This window comes from Erythrolamprus reginae, chromosome 1 (genome assembly GCF_031021105.1).
Source record: "Erythrolamprus reginae isolate rEryReg1 chromosome 1, rEryReg1.hap1, whole genome shotgun sequence".
NCBI classification, from domain to species: Eukaryota; Metazoa; Chordata; class Lepidosauria; order Squamata; family Dipsadidae; genus Erythrolamprus; species Erythrolamprus reginae.
In genome coordinates, this window is record NC_091950.1 from 203634024 (window position 1) to 203651874 (window position 17851).

A 17851-nucleotide genomic window follows, 5' to 3' on the forward strand; every position below is an offset into this window, starting at 1 on the left:
GAAAATAGAGGGATCTACTTATTCCTTTAATGAAAATTGTATATGGAAGGGGGAAGGGAAACAGTTCATTTGGAAAACTTTTGTCATGACTTGATACATCATTACAATTCTAACTTGGGAGAGAAAACTGATATGAGATATTGAAACAAAAATAGATTTAACATTATTTCCTTTGTGTGTGGTGGTGGTGTTTATGTGTATCCTATTGTTTGCTTTCCTGTAATACAACTTCACATTAAAGGCTTAAATTGACAGAGAAGGAGAATTTGGATTAAGTGTTACTCAGTTTGAGAGGATCTAATATGATTTCCATGATTTATGAGACTAAGCAAAAGATGTTCTCTGCCATTTGTTCCCTCAGTTCACTTTCCCTAATTAAGTTGTCTAGGGGACAAATTTAAATAATTCTTAGGAAAAAGGACCAAGCATTTCTCTGCTAAATTTATTACAAAGTCTCTGTGTTTAGTTTGGAAAATTTTCTTCCATCAACCATGCAGTCCTTTTTGCTGCAGTCAAGTTAATATATTTCAATTTCTAGTCACCATGAGCCATAAGAAAAAAAGGAAAAAAGAAAAAAAGAAATTCAGGATAAATAAATGTTCAGTGCAAAACATTATTTATGATTCTTGACCAAAGTTCTATACAATACAAAGTACACCAAAATACATGAATAGAACTATAATATTAAATGTGCAAGTCATTGTTTAGCATGAACATAAGCTGTCTTATCCTATATAAGCCCAGTGTCAACCATCCCATTCAGTCATATAGCAAAGAAAGACTCCTGGCCATTTATTTTGCTAAGTCCGAATCCGACCGAACACTTGTAAGAGCTCATATTAAGACTTACAAAGTGGCGCTCAAGGCGGCAAGATGCGCGTATCATGCCGCCTTGATTGCATCAGCGGAATCCTGCCCGGCCGCTCTGTTTAGGGTAACCCGCTCCCTTCTTAATCAGAGGGGAGTTGGGGAGCCCTTGCAGAGTAGTGCCGAGGATTTTAACACGTTTTTCGCTGATAAAATGGCTCAGATCCGAGCGGACCTCGACTCCAATTGTAAAACAGAGTCAACTGACAACGAGTCAGTCGAGGTGACTGGGGCTAAACGTCTTTGTCCATCTGTCTGGGAGGAGTTTGACTTGGTGACACTTGATGAAGTGGACAAGGCCATTGGAGCTGTGAGTTCCGCCACCTGTTTACTGGATCCGTGTCCCTCTTGGCTGGTTTCGGCCAGTCGAGGGGTGACACGGAACTGGGTCCAGGAGATTGTCAATGCCTCCTTGGGGAGGGGGTCCTTTCTGCCCCTTTATAAGGAGGCACTTGTGCGCCCCCTCCTCAAGAAGCCTTCCCTGGACCCAGCCGTACTTAATAACTACCGTCCAGTCTCCAACCTTCCCTTCATGGGGAAGGTTGTTGAGAAGGTGGTGGCACTCCAACTCCAGCGGTCCTTGGAAGAAGCCGATTATCTAGGTCCTCAACAGTCTGGATTCAGGCCCGGCTACAGCACGGAAACTGCTTTGGTCGCGTTGATGGATGATCTCTGGCGGCCCCGGGACAGGGGCTTGTCCTCTGTCCTGGTGCTCCTTGACCTCTCAGCGGCTTTCGATACCATCGACCATGGTATCCTTCTGCGCTGGCTGGAGGGGTTGGGAGTGGGAGGCACTGTTCTTCAGTGGTTCTCCTCCTAGCTCTCCGGTCGGTCGCAGTCAGTGTTAGTGGGGGGGGGTCAGAGGTCGACCTCTAGGTTTCTCCCTTGTGGGGTGCCTCAGGGGTCGGTCCTCTCCCCCCTGCTATTTAATATCTACATGAAACCACTGGGTGAGATCATCCAAGGGCATGGGATGAGGTATCATCAATATGCCGATGATACCCAGTTGTACATCTCCACCCCATGTCCAGTCAACGAAGCGGTGGAAGTGATGTGCCAATGCCTGGAGGCTGTTGGGGCCTGGATGGGTGTCAACAAACTCAAACTCAACCCAGACAAGACGGAGTGGCTGTGGGTTTTGCCTCCCAAGGACAATTCTATCTGTCTGTCCATTACCCTGGGGGGGGAATTATTGACCCCCTCAGAGAGGGTCCACAACTTGGGCGTCCTCCTCGATCCACAGCTCACATTAGAGAAACACCTTTCAGCTGTGGCGAGGGGGGTGTTTGCCCTGGTTCGCCTGGTGCGCCAGTTGCGGCCCTATTTGGACCGGGAGTCATTGCTCACAGTCACTCATGCCCTCATCACCTCGAGTCTCGACTACTGTAACGCTCTCTACATGGGGCTACCTTTGAAAAGTGTTCGGAAACTTCAGATCGTGCAGAATGCAGCTGCGAGAGCAATTATGGGTGTCTCTAAGTATGCCCATATCACTCCAACACTCCGCAGTCTGCATTGGTTGCCGATCAGTTTCCGGTCACAATTCAAAGTGTTGGTTATGACCTATAAAGCCCTTCATGGCACCGGACCAGAATATCTTCGGGACCGCCTCCTGCCGCACGAATCCCAGCGACCGGTTAGGTCCCACAGAGTTGGCCTTCTCCAGGTCCCGTCAACCAAACAATGCCGTCTGGGGGGACCCAGGGGAAGAGCCTTCTCTGTGGGGGCCCCGACCCTCTGGAACCAGCTCCCCCCTGAGATTAGGATTGCCCCCACCCTCCCTGCCTTTCGTAAACTCCTTAAGACCCACCTCTGCCGTCAGGCATGGGGGAACTAAACATCTCCCCCTTGCCCATGTTGTTTTGCCATTGATTGATTGACTGTGTGTCTGTTTTTATATACATTGGGATTGTTTTATGAATTTATTAATTTTAAACTGTAATTAGATTGGTGGGCATTGGATTTGTTATTATGTACTGTTTTTTATTATTGTTGTGAGCCGCCCCGAGTTTGCGGAGAGGGGCGGCATATAAATCCAATAAATCTAATCTAATCTAATCTAATCTAATCTAATCTAAAAGTATACTTTACTGAAGCTTAAATGGTTATAGAAGTAGCGTAAACTGAAACTGAGATTTTCTCATTGAAACAACACAAAGAAAAGTTATTTGCAAATGTTCAATCAAGTGCTTGTATATTGTTTAGGAAACAGGTGCTCAGTTCCCAGCTCTGTATATTGTTAGTTGACCTTTGGTGGCTGTAGCTTCTCACAAGGCTCAGCTGGGCTTCCATCCCCCCTTCTTCCTTAGATTCCAATCCAATCTCCCCCACCCACCCCCATGCTAATGTCGGGCTGTCAGCTCACAAAGCTTGGATAGCAGGGGTGCTATTAACTTCCCTTCCCTACCAGTTCGCTTCACTCACACATGTCATCTCCGTGCATGTGCACAGCCTCCCATGCATGCTGTGTACTTCTGCTCAAGTCCTCTGTGCATGTGCCTAGCCACAGAAACGTGGCTAAATAGTACAGTATTATGTCTGGGCAGGTGGGCAGGCCCATCCACAGTTGGTGCTACCAGTTCTCCCAAACTGGTCTGCACTGGCAGAATACCACCTCAGTTGGATAGGTAAGATGTAGATATGACATGCTGCCCCTCTGGAGACAAAATCTAGTCCTACAAAACAAAATACAACAATAGTAGCACATCATATACAGAACAATCATTTGGGTTTGTTATGGTACCTAGCATAGAATTGGTGAGTGAGGCAGGGGGAGCACACTCTTAGTGTCAGAGGGGAGTGGGAAGTCCCTCCATAAAATTAAGTATTGCAACCATGACCTCGATGATTGAGAATCTCCATAGATATTAAGTATTGCAATGTTCCCTTATAGCAGCGAGAATCAAGGATTTCCTTGACCTTGAAATGTTCTCCTCCTATTGTTATGCTGGGCTTCACATTACGAGCCCCAGTTAAGTCAGAAATGTAAATTCAAACACACACACTGTTATAAAGTAAACAGGAACACAGTTCATCCAAAATAAAGCTGTGCACACACAGTATAAACTGAGAAAATTAGCTCACACACAGATAACAGTCCTTGAAAGCTGTGAGAGACAAAAACAAACAGAGCAGATAAGAGCAGCTGTGAGAGCATCACAGCCAAACCTCTTCGAGTGAGTCCACAAGATTTCCTTAGCTGTGAAATCCCAAAAAGTCTGTGAAAGTCCAGGAACAAAGCAAATATGACGTATCCTTTTCCAAACGGATAAACTCCCACATACACTCTCTTCAATGCTGCTAATTTATCAGCAACCCCATTAGCTTAATTGCCTCCACCACAGGTGTTCTCCCTTATCTCTGACGATACCTGCGCAGTTGGTCCCTTCTAGCCATGAGCCTGCGCATTCTGGTATCTATCCACTGATCCTCCTCCTCTGAGTCCGATGACCCACTAATGGCCTCATTAACTAATGGGCTGGCTGCATCCATCTCTCTATCTGATTCTTCTTCTTCCCCAGCGTCTGACCTTGGCAAAGAATCCTCAGTGTCTGAAGCTGATGGCAGTAAGACAAGTCAACATCCAAATTCCCCATTGCAGGAGCTGGCCCAGAGCCAACCACAACACCTATTAGGATGGGGGGGAGGGCTTTGTGGCAGGAGGCAAGGTGAGTCAGTGATAGATTTTAAAAAACTACAGTGAAAAACTAGGTGAATGTATTTTAAGATTCTTAGGCAGTTTCAATTCAACTGTCACTGGGTTTATGACCTTGGTAATGGGGAATGGCTCCACATATTTGGGACCAAGCATTTCCCAGGGTTGTTATGATCGCATACGATTTCTATGTTATTTATGTTTTTCAAGTGATATTCTTCACTTCATCCAGCAGAATCTCTTCATAGCAGAACCATGATTCAATGTATATTAGGGTACAAATACAATGACTCCAATATAAAACTTATGCTTTTATTTCTTCTTTTCTTAATGAACTGGTTTCATATTTACACAAATAAACAATTTGACAGTATAACTACATTTCTCTATACGTCTGCTCTCTATGATGCAGATTCACCAACAGTCAGAATATGAATCCCCAGAATTCTATCTTCCAGCTGCCAAAAACTGAATTACATACCAATATGCAAATTAGCTGTCTCTTAACATTCCATTCTCTTTTTCCATGCTATATGCTAATAGGAATGGCTCCACATATTTGGAACCAAGTATTTTCCAGGGTTGTTATGATTGCATACGTTTTATAGAAAAGTAAACTGTATCCCTATTTTAAATTTCTTCTGTGGAGTTCTCTTATTGGCTTGTCTTTTGTATGCATCCTGCATGTCATCCAGCTCTTTGCAGGTCATGGGTGTATTGAAGGAATTCTGGCAAAGGGATAAAGTCCAGGCCAGCAGCTACTCAGAACAGTGTGAATCTAATACAGTGGTACCTCGAGATACGAGTTTAATTCGTTCCGGACCTGCGCTCTTAAGTCGAGCAGCTTTTATCTCGAACGACTTTTCCCCATAGGAATTAATGTAAATAATTTTAATTGGTTCCAGCCCTCAAAAAACTCACAAAGTTAGTCTAAATTATGCAAAAAGACATTGCAAGAATAAATGTAACTTTACTTATTAATAAGCTGATAAGCTGAGAGCTTTCCTTCCCTTCCTCTTTTTACCCAAAACAATCAACATGGCAAACTTTTATTTTTATTCATTAAACTGTAGTTATTTATTCAACTTCACTGCCACCCAATCCTGTAGAGGGAGGAAAGAAGGGAGGAAGGAAAAGGAAAGCAAGAAATGGAGGGAGGAAAGGAAGGAAGGAAAGAAAGAAAGGAAGGAAGAAAGAAAGGAAGAAAGAAAGAAAGGGTGAAGGGACAGAAACAGAGGAAGGAAGCAAGGAAACTTATGAAAGGGGAGAGTAACTTCACTGCCACCCAATCCTGTAGAGGGAGGAAAGAAGGGAGGAAGGAAAAGGAAAGCAAGAAATACAGGAAGGGAAGGTAAAAGAGAGAAAGAAAAAGAGCAAGAAAGAAAGCAAGCAAGAGAGAAAGAAAGAAAATGAAAGAGAAATAAAAATAGAGAGGGAGAATGAAAGAAATGGAAGGAGGGAAGGAAGGAGAGAAAGCAAGAGAAAGAAAGAAAGCAAGAGAAAGAAAGAAAAAAAGAAAGAGAAAGAAAGAAAGAGAAAGAAAAAAGAATGAAAGAGCAAGAGAGCAAGAGAGAAAAAGAAAGAGAGAGAGAAAGAAAGAAAGAAAGGCAACTTCAAAGAAAGGCTCACTGAGCATCTCTCACTCTCTCTCTCTTTCTATCCCTCTCTCTTTCTCTCCCCCCTCTCCCCCCCTTTCCCTCTCTCTTTCTCTCTCTCCCTCTCTCTTTCTCTCCCCCCTCTCCCCCCTTTCCCTCTCCCCCCCAGGCCGGCAGCAATGTTTTAAAACAGCCGCGCCGTTTGCGAGCTAACTCCTGAGGTGCGGAAGTTCGCCTTTGGCGTTTGGGCCACTCGGAATGTGAAATTCAAAACAGCGTTCGGATCCCCCCACCCCCAGCAGAAGCCAAGGACCCCCAGAGTGGGGCGGCAGGGGAGGCGACCGCCTCTCCACTCACCAAGTGCCGGGATACGAGCCGAGAAGAGCCGGGCTGGCTTACTTTCCTTCCTTCCCGCGCTGATGCAGAGCCACTCGAACAAAGCGTCACGCCCCCCTGACGCTTTTGGCGGCAAAAGAGCCCAGCGTCGCTTCGGAAGCCGCCGAAAGCATCAGAGGGGCGCGACGCTTTGTTCGAGTGGCTCTGCATCAGCGCGGGAAGGAAGGAAAGTAACCCACCCCGGCTCTTCTCGGCTCGTATCGTGGAGAGGGGCGGCATACAAATCCAAGTAATAAATAAAATAAAATAAAAAAATGTCTCTCCTCTCCCAGCTCTTATCTCGAGTAGCTCTTAAGTCGAGCAGCTCTTATGTCGGGGTTCCACTGTACTGTTGTGTACTGAATTGTTGTAGGCAACCTCAGCGAAGGGTAAGGGTTCAGCCCAGTTCTCTTGTTGATAGTTCACATAACAGTGGAGGCATTACTCCACTACACCATTAGTACATTCACAATCTCCATTTGTCTGGAGGTGGTGGACAGAGTTTAGGCCCTGGGAGGTGCCTAATAATTTCAGGAACTTTTACCAAAAGCTCAAAATAAATTGGATGCAACAATCCAAGATTATGTGATCAGGTGCTCTGTGTAACTGTTACACATGTTGCATGAATAACTTTGCTAGAGTTTGTGCAGATGGGGTGGTGGGGCAAGCTAAAAGGTGGGCCTGTTTTGGAGAAAAAGTCCATAATAACTCATATCACTGTGTTTGAGCTTTCTGGCAATTCCACAATAAAGCCATTGATATTTTTCTCCATGGGGAATATAAGACTGTTGACAGGTTGCAGAAACCCCAAGGTCTTGCCAGGACATCTCTTAGCTGAGGCACAGACCAGGCAACTGTCCATGTAACTCTCAATCTCTCTTTTCATGTGCAGCAATCAGAATAGGTGTTTCACAAAATGGCTGTTTTTTAACATATACAAAATGCAACATGGTCTTAGTGTTGTGACTGTGTTGGAGCACCAGGGTTTGCTGATTTGCAAGCATATACAATCTACTCCCCATCCATGGCAGCTTATCCCTTAATGAAAGTTTTTCCTTATGAAGTTGGAATCATTCATCCTTTGTCAGAACCACATTCAATGCTTCGGCTATATTCTCAGCTACCTTTTTTGCGATTTTTTGTTGCCTTGTGAAGGCTGACGCAGTTACTTGTTTCAAAGTTATAATGAACTTGTCAATTTCCTCTTCGGCACTGTTGAACTGGGGCATCCCAGTCAAGGAAATTTTCCTCCTAGGGAGATAGCAAAGAGTGAAGTTGAACAGGTTGAAATATTGAGCCAATGTAGTTTTCTGGGAGCTTTTAGCACCTTCAAGTTCCTTTGGTCAGTCCAGACTTCAAAAGGGATGCTGCTGCCCTCTCGGAATTGCCTCCAGGTGAGGAGGCCCCAACAGACTCAAATGCTTCCTTCTCCCAGAGAGTCCAGCATCTTTCTGCTTCAGAGTTTGAGTCACGTGTAGCCATAGGGTTGTAGGCTTGAAGCTCTCCTGAATTCTTTTGAAGGAGTACTTCCCCCGCTGCCACGTTGTTAGCTGATCGAAGGTGGGTCACCTTAGAGAAAGAGAACCTCTTGTCACAGCTTCCACAATGGGAAAAAAATGCCGTCTTCCTCTGTGGCATCATTCTTACTTCAGAGAAATGACAAAGTTGTCTATTAAATTATAATCACGTTCTAAAATGTGCTGCGAGGTGGCAAATAAGAGAGGCTGTACACTGATTGGTGAGGATAGATAGAAGAGGTTGAATGGCTGGTGGGAGAGAGAAGGAAGGAAATTAGAGGTCAAGCATGTGCACCATGATTGGGAACAGGTTTGCTCACATGTGATGGAAAAAGAAGGGGATATGGAGCAGGCACAGTGGGTGGCCAGTGGAAGAGTTTTAGGGCAAGTGGAGAACAGGAAGAGTGGAGCAAACTTAAAAGTGGACAGGAAAATAAATGGTTAAGCTCATTAATGGGAAAGAGGGAGATACAGTCCATGAGGGGAAGGGTGAAGAAAGGACCCATTTACCAGTCATTTTTCTCATAATCTCTGGGTCTTTTGACTACAGAATGAGAGCTATTATATATCTATTTGTGCTGAATTTCTTTTACAGCCTACTGATGAGTTTTCAGGGGAAGCTATGATTATTATGCTATCTGGGAGTTATGGAGACAAGTTTTCAGTGCTTCCACAACATAAGGGCCAGTACTAGTAACTAGATAAATATGCAAATGTAATGGAGGATAAGTAGGTAGCCTTACTATTTCTTGAAAGGCATCTGGGTTAGTCTGCTATTTCCTTCATTTTATGTATTTCACAGTTTTCCATAGACCACCATAAGCATAGGAAGACTTGAATGGATATAGAATGTAACACTGAACACTTCTGTACAGTTTCAATTATATCATTTCATTTATATCAATTTCCTGTATTGTTTTCAATTTTTCTTTGAATATTCAGTCAACATTCAGGACTAACTTAGCTTCCTTAGTTTTCATTGACAAGCTTTGAAGGATTCTTATTTCTCCACTCTGATTCTTTTCTTCTCCATTATGTAGTTTGTTTGGATTCAGGCAGAAGAGAGTCGCAATTTAAATCTTGATTTTTATTAATTTATGGTATGAGTAGTTCTCTGTTCCATCTGTAGAGATATTCAAAAGTAGCATATCAGTGTAAACTAGATACTGTTCTATCTAAACAAAAAGACTGTTAATGCTGTTAATGCTTGGTATAATCCTTTATTTCTTCTAATGTGTTGTGTTTCTAGCCACATATTCTATCCCATTTTATTTTTTTTGATCTAATGGTATTCCATGCCATAAAGAGCTCCTATGAAACTGTGTAGATGTACTCTAGCTAATTTTAAATACTGCAGGGGGATATCTTCAAACCTTGCTTTCAGCTGATGCTTTTATCGTCAGAGTTACAGAAACACAAGAAGAATCTGTTTTGGAGATGAAATGGTGTTGAAAGGCTATTTTAAATCTATTTAATCTTTGATTAACAATTATATTTTATGCAAATTTTTGTACAAGTACATATTGAAATGGCAATAAAGGAACTTGGGGAAACAAGAAGCCTACCCCCGTACCCTCCCCAAATCCAATCTCTTCTTGTCCTTTTCAAGATTCTAAAGGCCCATGACACTGCAGGGACAATCCAATTGTCAATTATAAGATTCTCATTTTTGCTGCTCAGCTCAATCTTTAAAATGGTCTTGAGCCTTTCAGTAAATCCCTTTATAGGATATTCTTGCACCTGTATGTGGTAGGTTTTTCATTAACCGAGCATCAGTGTGATATCTGAATAGTTGTCCTGGGACAAACTTCATGAATCATGAGGCTGTCTATCCAAGTGCTCTTTCCTTCAGCCTACAGTGCAGTATTTCATATCTGGCAGGCCTGACTTTATCTGAGATGGGGGTGTAGAACATTCCAGCTTTTTCTTTAATTTGGCTCCTTATGTGCTCTGTACAGAAATTGCCTCAGACTGATTACATACTGTTGTGGTTAGCTCTGGCCCTGCTCCTGCCCCAAGGACTGTGGATGTGGGGGAGACATCCACATGCTGCAGGCCTGTTTTGCCCCTGGTGGAATCTGGTGATGAAGGCTCCTCTGACCAAGAAGACATGAGTGACAGGGAGGAGGAGAGTGTGGCAGACAGCTCAGAAGGTGATCAATTATCTAGCTCCTCCTTGGAGTCAGAACAAGAGTTAATGATACAGCCACGCATGAGGAGAGCGATGCATAGGCAACAACAGCTGAGAGATTATTATCAAAGAAAATGAGGCCATCTGTGGCTGGGTGGGCCTGTGGTCATTAGTGAGGCTGCTATAAATAGCAGCCTGTGGGTTTGGCCATTGTGGAGGATTATCTGATTGTTGTGTTTCGTGACTGCTTTACTGACTTTGACTTTTTTTGTGCTGATTTTCCCCGGCTTTGAAACTAAACCAGAGCAAAGTGTGTGTCACTTTGTGAAAGAAGAAGGACTGTGAATTGCCTCACAGCTGCAAGATAAGTATCACAGAACTGATAAGGGACTTCTACAAATTACCAGTTTGTTTGGAGACGAGTGCTCTTTGCTATACCAAAAGAGGGCTTGGTTTAAGTGAATTTTCATTATAAAGAACATAGTTTTGAATTTTCAAACGTGTGTGTGTCTGAAATTTGTACCTGCGAATTTTTGGGAGGATTCTACCAGAGAGCCTGACAGAACACATACAAAACAGGGGACTCTCTTTAGCTTAACCTAGCTCTTCTCTTTATCCATAATCCATCTGTCCAGGGCTGGAAAAGTATGCCAATCTTTAAATTCTGCCTGGTTGTTTCTATTATTATGTTTTTTCCAAGGGCATTCCTCTGATATTATGAAAGAATGCCTGGAAGAATGCAGTTACACCATCAAAGTTTCAGACATAATGAAGAAATTCAGTGCCAAAGATTTTCTGAAGGATAGATTCCTGAAGTGGGCAAATTAAATAAATAAATCTGAAATCTGTAACAGAGGAAGGTGTGTATTTGTATACATTATCTGGCTAATGAAGCCTTTTCTTTGCACTTCAAATATAAATAATATTTTCATTTATTTTGTGGAAGAGTCATTCTAGGGTTCATTTAGTGCAGTGAGGGGCTGTACTAAATGAATGGTTCTGCATTTCCACAGACATGATGGCTGAACTGTAGCTGTGCTTTGAGGTCAAAGGCATGTATGTTCAATTAAAATGCAGTTAATAATAAATAATTGGTTTCTTTGCTAGTGGCTGTATTGTTCTGGGGCAAAACATTGAACACTTTTACTGCCCCGCCATTAAAAGATGGGAAAGGATGAATGCTCTGGGAAAACATGAGGTTCTCTTTCCAGCACAGTAAGTGACATTTTCCATGTGGGAAAAATACTACTTGCCAGAACTGCTAAAGGCCTTTGCTTTGTTTGATTTCATTGGTACTTTCATTGAATTAAGGTTTCACTACCCTTCCTTACTTCTGATTTTTTTTTCTATTGGCAGTTTTTAATGGGAGATATTTCTTTTACACTGCTCACCCATGTTAACTACAAACTGCTGGTACAATTGGAGAAGATGTTAAAATGAACTACAATGCTCAGAGCATGGCTTCAGTGTCTGAAACATTGTTATCATCAAGTGAGTATTTTCTAGAGATGCAGCCTGGCCTAGTGGTTAAGGTATCAGGCTAGAAATCAGGGGACCATGAGTTCTAATCCCACCTAAGGCACAAAACCAACCGGGTGACTTTGGATTAGTCATTGCCTTAAGGCAGTGATTTTCAACCTTTTTTGAGCCGCGGCACATTTTTTACATTTACAAAACCATGGGGCACATTGGAGGGGGGGGGGCGGTGGCGGCTAAAAAAAGTTTGGACAAAAGAATTCTCTGTCTTCCTCCCTTTCGCTCTATTTCTCTCTCCCTCTTTCTCTCCCTTTTTTCCTCTCTCCATCCCTCTTTCTTTCTCTCTTCCTTCTTTCTTCTTTTTTGCTCTCTTTCTCTCTCCCTCCCTACTTCCCTCTATGTCTTTCTCTCTCCCACCTTCCCTCCCTCTCTTTCTTTCTCTCTCTTGCTTTCTTTCTCTCTTGTTCTCTTTCTCTCTCTCTTTCTTTCTTTCTCTTTCTTGCTTTCTCTCTTGTTTTCTTTCTTTCTCTCTCTCTTTCTTTCTTTCTCTCCCTCATTTTCTTTCTCTCTCTCTCTTGCTTTCTCTCTCTCTCTCTCTTGTTTTCTTTCTCTCTCTGAGCTTCGCGGCACACCTGACCATGTCTCACGGCACACTGGTTGAAAAACACTGCCTTAAGGCAATGATGGCGAACCTTTTAGACACTGAGTGCCCAAACTGTGTGCGTGTGCATGTCCAAACTGAAAGGTGTTTGCATGCGCAATAATCCACACATGCACAAACATACATGCATGGACATGCATGCGCAGCAGAGATCCTAAGACCAGCTGGCTGGTGGGAGGTAGGGCAGCATGGCAAGAGGTAAGGTCTTTTGCATGCACAAAACCTTCTATGCATGCGCATAGGGTGTAAAAGTGAAGCAGAGTGGAGATGAAAAAGTGTGTGCAAAGTATACACTTCTGAATGGATAGGAAAAGTAAGTAGATTTTACCACTGGAGCAAATATTGTGGTGGAGGAGGGGGCCTACTGGGGAATGCTGGAGCCTTTGCTACCAAGCACCTGATTGGCAGTTGGATCGGCCTCCTGGAATACCACCAATCAGCTGTTCTAGGAACCGGGGATTGCTGCCAATCACCACCGTTGCCACCAATCACCGCTACTGAATGGCAGGGGCAGCGATTAGTGAGGTGGCGATAGGCAGGGGCAGCAATAGGTGGTGGTAATAGATGGCAGTGATAGTAGAGCTGATTGGCGGTATTCTGGGAGGCCAATCCAACTGCCAATCAGCTGCTCAACAGTGAAGGCTCCAGCATTCCCTGGCTGTTTGCTGAAGCTGACCAGGCTGTTTGTGTTTGCCCCAAGGATTCTAGCCAGATGAATACCGAATTCAGACACCATTACATTAGAAATACTTATTTAATTCCAAGGTGGATAAAATGAGGACCCGGATTGTGGGGGCAATATGCTGGCTCTGTTAAATAGTGCTATTGCTAACATGTTGTAAGCCGCCCTGAGTCTAAGGAGAAGGGCGGCATAAAAATCGAATAAATAAATTTGTCTGAATCAAGTTTGGTGGAACCTTGGGCTGATGTAATGTCATCAGGTGATTTCACAATGCAGTAAGCCCTGCTGTTAGATGGGTAGAGGGTTAATCTTATTATGTCCTGAGGGGTCATGTCTTAATCCTATCACCCTGTAGCTGACGGTTTAATTGTCTTGTAGATAGACTGTCCCAGTCTTAATGTGCATCAAATATCTGCTGAGGGCAAGGAGCTGCTTTTTGTCTTTAAAAACATTCCTTCTGTTCTCACCTGGGGAAATATAATGTACTGCCTTTTTAATATTTCCTAGAATATTTCATTGTTCTAGGAGAGGGGTGGGTGCTAACTTTCTACCTTGGACGCCTTCTAGTCCAACTCCCTGCTCAAGCAAAAGATTCTATACCATTCTGGACCAATGACTGTCCAATCTCTTCTTAAAAACCTCCAGTAAGTACAGAAAAAATGATTAAAATGACAAAAATATTATTAGATCAGGATCTAGCCTTCCAAATATTTTTGAAGCATAGTGGTCATTGCCTAATCCTTAACCAGAGCATGGGTAATAGTTCAATGAAGTAGGAAAGACCACCAAAACATTATCATTAATTCTTGGAATAATACTAATAAAAGTAGTGGAAGATGTGGATGAGGAAATATTGCATGTTAGTGTAATGCAATATGGATTTTTATGTTATCTTTGGACAAGATAAAATGTAAAATGTGAATTCAAATCTCAGGCATCTGTATTCTGGCCAACAAAAATGTGTAAACAAAGTTGCTTGCTACAGGTTTAATGAGGCCTCAGTCCAGCACGGATGCGTTGTAAAAGTTTCAAAGTCAGCACTGGGAGCTACCATCTACCAGCGCTGTAAATAGTCATTGCCATAACCACACCCAAGGCCCAGCCCACCCTTAACTGACATTCTCCAGTCTCTCTTCCAGATCCTCCTGGTTGCTTTGCTGGGAAAGGCGCCAGTGAGCTGCTCTGGCCACCATGTGATTGCACCAAACAGCTGGACTCCATGCTGGCAAGGATGTTTTGACTGCTGTGTCCTTAGCAACAATTTGCTGGGGTCCAAGCTGGCTACTGTCAGCCATGGAACGGGAGCACCTGAGACCCCATCTGCTGCACCTTTGAATAAAGAGTAAGTTTTTATTAATCAATAAGTGCTTTCGGAGATTGGAATTTGCTGGAGGCCCATGAATCAGAACAGTCTGTACCCAAGTTACCTATTGTGATCCAGGAGGCAATATGGCCTGAATCACCTCCTTCCAGTGACTGTTATACTGGGGCTTATGCGAGAGGTTGTCCGCCATGAAATTCTTTCCCACTGGGATGTGTTTGATGGAACCATAAAAAAACCTGCGCTCATCAGACTAGCTTTGGGGACAGCCATTGCAGGTTCTATAGGTCTTCCAGGCCTTTTCTTGATATGTAGGCATAGAGTGGCCCGGCCTCCTCTAGGAAATGCCACCATTTTACCAGAGTCCATCATACAGCAAAGGCTTCTTTCTCTCAAGTCGCTTACGCACACTCAGTCTCTGTCAGTTTTCTTGATGTGTAGGCATAGAGTAGCAGGCAGCCCTGTGCAGTTGCCTGCAGTAAAATGGCACCCAGAGCCATGTCACTGGCATCAGTCTGGGTAACAAACAGCTGGTTGGGATCCAGATGTTGCAAGATGGGTTCTCTCATGAAGAGAGCTTTTATGGCTTCATAGGCCCATTGATAGGCCATTGTCCATGGAAGTGGCTGGCCAGGCCAGGACTTAACAGTGGTGGACTCAGTTTTTAGCAACTTGGTCAACAGCAATGCGACCTTGGCAAACGAGGGGATGAACTGTTAGTAAAAGTTTGCAAACCCCCAAAAGCTCTGTAGTTGTCAACCGGTTTTGAGGGCTTGCCATTTCACTACCGCCTGCACCTTACATGGATCCATCTCCACTCCGGCATCTGAAATATAATATCCGAGGTAGTCCAGTCGAGATCTATGTAAGTCGCTTTATGTGAACTTCACATACAGGTTCGCTGCCAGCAGTTTTTGCAGCACCTCCCATACCAACTGGATATGCTCTGACATGGTTGTGGTATAAATCAGTATATCACCCAGTATATACGAGCATCCCACAACAGAGAGGATCATGCAATACACTGTTAATCAATTGCATGTAAACCAAAGTGGATCCAAATGGCATTATCTGATGTCAAGCCCCTGCCAGCTTGACATCAAAATGAAACAGTCAAGAGACCCTTTTTTTTGTTTAGATGTTCGATCATCAATGAAATCAACACTTACTAAATTCAGGAGAGAATTTAGAGAGTCTCAAAATTTATCTTTTATCATAAATTTAAATTTTTGCTATAATTAGATAAATGAAGCATTAGAGAATACATTCCAATCTCAGTTATGAGCGGCATGAAAAAACCATCAGAAAGGTGATATGCTCAGAGCATGAGAAATAAACAAGAGGAATTCAAACTCTCATTATGGTAAGACAAATATGTTTTAATAAGTACCTGTCATAATTGGAACCCAACAGCTGAATGACTCAACTTGATCAAAAAATATAGAAGCAATGGAAGGGGGGGGGGTAGATTTGCACTTTTGAACCTACATTCAAATGAAAAAATACATTAAAAATCCTAGTGAATGGAATTTTGACAACGATCATACGTTAAAATAAATGGGAGAAGGGGAAAAAAGCAACTTTATTATTGGGATCCATTGCCAACGACTGAATCAAAAAGTAGGTTACATTTTGCAAAAGTAAATTACAAATCTTCCAAATGGACCTTAATTATTAGTGATGAGAAGTTTAATTATCCCGACACCTGCTGATAGAGCACATGTCTCCCCATAGGTTTGATCTCTGGCATTTCCAAGTAGGACTGGAAACCTCTTGTCTGAAACGGTGCCAGTGTTGACAATCTGAGTGTTGACTAATTGTCTGTCAGTATGAGGCTACTTTCTATGTTCCAAACATAGTCATAAAATTGGCATCCCGCTATTTATATGGTACATATTGTTAAATACATTTGAAAAAAACATCATCTCCCTCTATTTTTAGCCATCAGGGAAGATCTTTGTTGAAAAGTGTCCATGGAGAAATTTTTCTCTAAATGCACGAACATTTTCATTACCACAGATGAGGTGATTTTGTCTGTCAGATTCAGGACAGTAGGAGGGAGAATTTGAACAATGACCCTGCATGGATTGCTTTAAAAATAGTTCCTCTTGAAACTTCAATTGGAATGGTTCCCTTAGGAGCTTTCGGAAATGAACATTCATATATCACTAGAGTCCTTAAAAAAAAAAAAATTAAAACTCTAGCAGCCAGTCTCCCTCATCATTGGCAGTGAGGAAATGACAATATGTATGGAGATGAATGTCTGCCTTTTCTCTCCCATCCACACCAAAGAGTTATGAAATCAATAACTAAGCAAATTAGAACATGCCTGGAAATAGCACCAAACCATGTAATTGATTTCCAGATATGTGCAGGAGCCATGTTGGTGGTAGAGAAACTCACCAGACTTTGGGTGGGGACTTTGCTGGCTGAAAGGCAGACAGAAACGCATCTGGGACAGGGTATCTCCTTAGACCAGGGGTCCCCAAACTTTTTACACAGGGGGCCAGTTCACTGTCCCTCAGACTGTTGGAGGGCCGGACAATAAAAAAAAACCCTGCGGGCGGGTGGGCGGGCACGGCTCTTTCTTTCACCCACCGCCGTCACCTCCAGCCAAGCCGGCAGCAGTCTCCGCGAGTTCCTCGAGCGGGATCTGCCACTGCCCCGCCAGGCAGCCATAGAAAGTGCAATAAGGAAAGGGAGCTGCGAATGGGCGGGTGTCGAGCCTCTCGGTTGTGGTCTCTCCGGCCCCATCCCCCTGCCAGCCCACAAGGGGTGCGTACGCACGTGCAACATTCAGAATAAGAAAAACCTTCGCCACTCAAAAAAAGAAAAACTTTAACCGGCCTTGCACTTTCGTCGCTCCCCGCCCCCAACTCCAATGCCCGGCTCCATGTAAAATCTCGTGTGCTGCCGCGGGCCGGATAAATTGCCTCAGTGGGCCGCATCCGGCCCCTGGGCCATAGTTTGGGGACCACTGCCTTAGACCATGGATGTCATACTCGATTGTGTCATGTGAGGTGGAAGAAAATGGAGGCATGTTTCAAAAATAGTTTGAACAGTGCGCACAAACGAAGTGTCTGTCATCTCTAGATATTCGCTCAGGACTTCAGTAACAACTTATACTCTTCCTGAACTATTAGATTTTTTAAAGTCAGCTGTCTTCCAAGTGGTCATACTCTTAAACCTGAATGCATTTTCTTCTTTTAAGTCTCTGCCTGTGTTTCTAAGATGGTGTGGGCATACTTCACTGTGTGTGATTCAATTGAAGGTACTGGTAGCTGAAGTGTTCTGTGGATAACTGCAATCAACTGAGACAAAGTACAACATCCTTTCCTGTTCCAATTTGTAGTCACAATCATTGTAATGAATCTATTGTATAGAAGGAGCTGAAGGCATGGAAAATACATGGGATTTGTGTTTGCATCTTTGCTGCCCAGGAAGCTTAGAAAATCTCAATGAAGCTCCTAGGTAAATTTATGGCTGCTTTTGTTAATTACTCCTCTGTAGTAACTGACATTATGCTAAAGAAATATCTCCAAAGTGTTGTTTCCCCCTTAGGTCATTGGCT